Here is a 6,638-nt window from a genome sequence, read left to right as displayed (position 1 = left end):
CCCCAAATCTATACAAGACCATTAGGTTCACCCCAAAGCATCTCTATGTTGAGGGCATGTGGTCTGGTATGGTTCAAGGGGGGGGGGGGGGGCGTTTGCTTGCTCCCCCGTCCCTTTCCCGACCTGCCTTCATAAGGGTCTGGTATGGATTTTTGGGGGACCTCCACAGCATTTTTTTTATTTAGGTGTGGGGTTTCCCCTTAAATCTTTATCAGACCTAAGAGGATTGGGGGGGGGGATAGCATGCTGTTTTAGTATTATTTTAATTGCTGGCACTTGTATTCAGCTGTCAGAGGAGAACCCTGCTGACAACTGATGACTCATTGGTTGTTAACTGCTTTCCCGCTGCCCTATTGCAGATATACTGATACAGGGTGGCAGGGGTGCACAAAATCATGTATATATACATACCTACCCGCGCAGCCATTAGTGGCCTCGGCTGTAAATCACCGGGTCCCAGCCTGGTGATTACCAAGCATTTCCGATGGGGAGGAGGACTGTTTTGTTTACTAACAGTCCTCCTCTCTGTCAGCTCGGGCACACTGCTCAGCACAGCCATTCAGAGCAGTGCCATTACAGTGAAGCACACAGACACTGCCCCCCAGTAAAATACTCCCTGCACACAGTTAACCCTTTGATCGCCCCTCATGCTAACCCCTTCCTGCCCAGTGCCATTAGTACAGTGTCAATGTTTTTTTTTAGCATCAATCACTGTATTGGTGTCACTGGGGATGACAGTGGCACCAAGTCAGTTACTCCCAGTGTCAGAAGGTCCACCACAGTCCCGCTATAAGTCTCTGATCGCCGCCATTACTAGTAAAAAAAAATTCCAGTATCTATACCGCCATTTGTAAACACTGTAACTTTCATGTAAACCAATTAATTTACACATATTGGGATTTTTTAGCAAAGACATAGCAGAATACATTTTGGCCTACATTTATGATGAAATTTGATTTTTAAAATTTTTTTATTGGACGTGTTTAATAGCAAAAAGTCAAAAATATAGTTTTTTTTCTCCAAATTGTCGGTATTTTTTTTATAGTGCAAAAAATTTAAAAAAACGCACAGGAGATCAAATACCACCGAAAGAAAGCTCAATTTGTGGGAAAAAAGGACATAAATGTATTTGGGTGCAGCGTTGCATGACCACACAATTGTCAGTTAAAGTAACACAGCGCAGTAACGCAAAAAATGGCCTGGTCAGGAAGGGGGGTAAATCCTCAGGAGGGCAAGTGGTTAAGGACCTGGCAGCCGCCCGCTCTTTAACAACCATGACAGTTATTGATTGGCAAGGATGCTGGTGGCTGCCTGCTCCTTAACAATTCAGTATTTACTACTATAAATAAATATGCCTGCTACCACCGGCATTAAATTACCGCATGTTTTTGCTATTAAAATACTGCATGACATCATAAAATAAGTCATTCAGTATTTTAGTAGCATTTTTTAGTAAATTTCAAAGACTTTTAATTCATTCTCTGGCCTAATCTCCAAATAGAAGGAGGGACATTTGTTTTAAGAAACTCCAAGTAACAATAATGTTTTACCCAAGAATTTAGTACTACTACTTCCCAAGAAATGTCTTGTCATTTGTTGCAGAAGCCTTGGAAGCAAGAAGCAACTTGCAGAAATGCAATTTTCACCTCCTGTGAGCAACTCCAGTTGGAAATAAAGTCTTCAATATAAGACAAAAGTAATGTGTATCCTACAAGAAATAAAAATGTTCCTTCCCACAATTAATGCCAAGATTTTAATAATGCTGTCAGATGATTTGGGTGACATGTAAGTTAATGCAATGCCATTTGAACATGTATGCTTAATTTCTGCCCCCATCAATCTGACTTAAAGTGGTTGTAAAGGCTGAAGGTTTTTTACCTTCATGCATTCTATGCATGAAGGCAAAAAACCTTCAGTGGGCAGCTCCCCCCACAGCCCCCCTAATATTCACCTGAGTCTGATCTCTATACAGCAATGTGCACAAGAACCGAGGTTCTTGTGGGTCTCTCTCTCCTCATTGGCAGAGACACAGCAGTGGGAGCCATTGGTTCAATTGACACAACTGGGAAGGAATGGGGGGAGGGACTGAGGTCATGCTCTGTGTGTCCCATAGACACACAAAGACAGCTCGGGAGCTAGCAAGCAGGAGTGCTACCAGAGCAAGCAGCTTGTTCTGGGGGCAGTCAGTAGGGGGGAGGAGCCAGAAGCACCAGCGGGGGACCCAGAAAGAGGAAGATTGGAGCTGCTCTGTGCAAAACAATTACACAGTGCAGGTAAGTATGATTTGCTTATTATTTTAAAGAAAAAAACAAATCGTTATAACCACTTTAACCTTAATTTTGCCTCCTGTGTCTGTTACAAGAAACTGTTAAACAGGGAATAAAGCCCTACTAAAATAAAATGCATACATTTACTTTGAGCTTTAACATTCTGCTTCCTTACATAAAACACACACACTAATGGGATATTATTTTATTCAGAAGACTTTGTTGATTATGTTTTGTGGTAAATATATGGGGGTACAGGAATTACATACAATGTTTGGTTGAGAACATTTTCTGGAAAATGCATTATATTCTAAATTTCTACCATTTATTCCCAATAATAAATATATATTTAACCAGATCTGCTACCAGAAGATGTAGCTGTCTCAAGAAAAACAATGTATTATATGTTAGGGTAGACTAGAAAAGCTAAAAGGTAATGTATAGAACCAAGTAATTGTTAAAATAAATAAATAAAAAATAATTTAAAAAAAAGCTTTGGGGGTCAAAGAGATTCAGGATGGAAGAGAAAACAAATGTGGTTAATATGTAATCATTTTTTAAAATGATAAAGTAGTGTACATAGAAGTGAGATATGTTTTGCCCACAGATACTCACCTGTACCACCTACAATGACTTTAAAGAAACAAATTGCTAAATGGCAAACTGGTCTAGTATAGAAGCTTCTAAAAATGTGAATGTCACATTAAAAATGAATTTAAAGCAAAATTGGAGACGTAAATAAAATACTGACCAAGCTGTAATAATTTCAATTTCAAAAGTTACATTTTTTTTTAAATAACACCTAATTCTGGCTTTATATTAATATCTTGAAAGTTTGTGTGCAACATGATTTAAACTGGAGAGAGAGGAAAGGAAAGAGCAGTACTGTGAGCCAATCAGACTTTATCACATTGCACAGTACAGGGGTAGCTGCTGGAGAAGAAAACATCAGTAACCACTTGCCTTCCAAAGGATTTACCCCCCTTCCCGACCAGGCCATTGCATTACTTTAACTGACAAATTGCATGATCATGCAACGCTGCACCCAAATGAAATTTACATCCTTTTTTTCCAACAGAGCTTTCTTTTTGGTGGTATTTGATGGACTGTGTGTTTTTAATTTTTAGCGCTATAAACAAAAAAAGACCGACAATTTTGAAAAAAATATATATTTTTGACTTTTTGCTATTAACCATTTCAATACCGTGCAATTTTACACCTTCCTGCCCAGGCCATTTTTCAGGTTTCAGCGCTCTCACACTTTGAATGACAATTGCGCGGTCATACAACACTGTACCCAAACTAAAATTTTATCATTTTCTTCACACAACTAGAGCTTTGTTTTGGTGGTATTTAATCACCGCTGGGGTTTTTATTTTTTGCTAAATTAACAAAAAAAGACCAAAAATTTTGAAAAAAAACCACATTTTTCTTTGTTTCTGTTATAAAAGTTTACAAATAAATAATTGTTCTTCATAAATTTAGGCCGAGATGTATTCTGCTACATGTCTTTGGTGAAAATAACCCAAATTAGGATGTATTTTTTAGTTTGTAGGAAAGTTATAGAGTTCACAAACTATGGTGTATATCTGAATATTGATCAATCCTGAAGTACTGACAGCCAATCTAATTTCTTGAGGTCCAAGAATGTCAGAATAGTACAGATATCCCCAAATGACCCCTTTTTGCAGAGTAGACAGTCCGACGTACTTCATAAGAGGCATGGCGAGTTTTTTGAAGTTGTATTTTTTTGTCATAATTTTTCGGAAAATGAAAAAATTAAAAAAATTATTTTCACTGTTTTTTTTTTACATACTGTCACCAGTGCAGTACAGCATCATCATATAACTGGCATGGCGGTAAACAGGGACACTGACTGGTGACAGTATGAAAAAAATATATATATATCTATATATATTTTTTTTTATTATATTTCATTTTTTATTATTTTTTTTTTATTTTTTTTAAGATTTTTTTTTTTCATATTTTACTATGACCAAAGTAGTACAATGTTACCATAGTAACATTGTACTACTTTGGGGAAGTGATCAGTATTTTTTTTTTTACACAATTTGCTTATAGCAAAGAATTACTTTGCTATAAGCAAGCATTTACCTGAATGAAATCGATTCATTCAGATTTTTTTTTTTTTTTTTTTTTTTTGTGCTTAGCTGTGATTTGGTCACAGCTAATCATATGACATGTGCATGTGATTAGCTGTGACCATTCACAGCTAGGCACTAGTATACAATGGATGGCATCATGAATGAAGCCATCCATTGTATACAACTGTCATGTGACCTGCTGTGATTGGTCACAGCAGGTCACATGGTACCAGCAACGGGAGCCGGTACTCGGATCTGTCATCGGCCGTGTCCGAGGTGCACGGCCGGTGAGAAATCGCACTGCTGCGCCACTCTGCATTAGCGCAAATGGCGCATGTGCGGGAGCACACCAAATGGCGTGCACCCGGAGTGCAGAGACACTTCTGAAGCCGCCAAACGGCCATTGGCCGGGCGGCTAATGGTTAAACATGCCCAGTAAAAAAATGGAAAAAAAATGTAATAAAAAATTTTGAACAAAATGTATTCTGCTACATATCTTTGTTAAAAAAATCCCAATATGTGTAAATTAATTGGTTTACGTGAAAATTATAGTGTCTACACTATACTGTACTAGAAATGGCAGCGATCAGTGACTTATAGCGGGACTGCGGTGGGCATTCTGACACTGGGGGGAACTGACTTGGTGTGACTGACATCCCCAGTGACACCAATACACTGATCAGTGCTAATAAAAAGCACTGACGCTGTACTAATGGCACTGGGCAGGAAGAGGTTAATGTGTGTGGCGGTGAAAGGTTGGGGCTGTGTGTGTGTTTCACTGTAAGCACACTGCTTTGTATGGCTCTGCTATGGAGAGCCATACAAAGCAGTGTGCAGGAGCTGACAGGGGAGAGATCTGTATTGTTTATATACGGGTCTCTCCCCATCGGAAATCCTTGGAGATCACCGGTTGCTGACGGGGAATCACCGGCTGGGACCTGGTGATTGACAGCCAAGGCTGCGAATGCCCGCAGGTAGGGAGCGCGTGCCCCCTACCCAGAACTGCAAAATCACGAATACGTAGTATTTCTGTTATAGGGAGGCGCAGAAGTGGATAATGTGTTTCTGCTTCTTTACCATCCAATGAAAAGCTAGGGTGATCAATGATAAATCTATTCTGCTTTAAATTCAGTAGAGTAAAGTGAGGATAGAACTTGACTGTGTTGCCTGACAAGTATTCTCTGAATAATGCCTGGTTCATATCTGTGCTGGTGGTGTCGCTGCGGGACCCGCACAAATACCTGCAGCGCACCACCCACACAGAGGAATACAGGACCAGCAGGCAGGTGCCATTAATTCTAATGGCATGCTGCCTGCACTGGAAATTGCAACTGTACTGAGAACCTTGGTTCCCATGCGGGCTGTGATTTCCCAAGTGGCGCAGGGACTTCTTCCCTTTGTGTCCTGGGGCACGGGAGTCCATTCAAATGAATGGGTTCTCATGCCCGCATGACCACACAGATGGGATCAGGGGATAGAAATTTCTCTTAGTAGAATTGTAATTTTGTGGTAGGTAACACCATGGGATTGTACACCCCATGAACACCCATCATACCTAAATAATAAAATAAACACTCAAGGATTGTGGAAAGGTTTATGCCACAGCCCCTTTATTGGGTTCAAATCAATTTTAATGATGAAATTAACTTTAACCAGTCACGGCGGTGAAAATGAATGTTTTGCGGAAATTACTTTATTTATTCTGAGCACTCCCAATCTCGGTCTTGAAAACTATCGCCCGAACTATCGCAACGGGCAACTATTAACTCCCAGATCCCTTGGGCTAGATTTGAATCTCAATCTATATGCCCGTTCTATCTACTGGGTCTAATATGGACTAAAAAAAACCTCCTCGCTCCTTGTTGACCCATAATTCAATTGTTGCCCACTCGTTGATACTTTGGTCCCGTTATAAACTTAAATTAAATCTTGTCTCTTCTGTTTCACTTTGTAATTTATTGGTGACCCAAATTTCGTTGAGACATTTTCGTCTCCACACGCTGATGGTACGATTGATCCCTTATCAGATTATCTGACTTTCAAAGAGGTGGGTCTTATATCACGTTTGAGACATTACAAACACTGTTCGATATCCCACTTTGCGAATACTATCGTTATCGGCAAATAAGACATTTTTTCAACTCACATTTTGGTTTGATACCTTCGTCCCGATTACATTTTTTAAAAGTATCAGCCTTGACTTTCCTAGGGGTAGAGGTCTTATCTCAAATTTGTACTGCCTTTTTTGGAAACTATCTTTCCCTCT

Source organism: Staurois parvus, unplaced genomic scaffold, assembly GCF_062004578.1.
Source record: "Staurois parvus isolate SC_StPar_1 unplaced genomic scaffold, SC_StPar_1.0 ptg000056l, whole genome shotgun sequence".
Classification (NCBI taxonomy): Eukaryota; Metazoa; Chordata; class Amphibia; order Anura; family Ranidae; genus Staurois; species Staurois parvus.
This window is presented reverse-complemented; position numbering follows the sequence as displayed.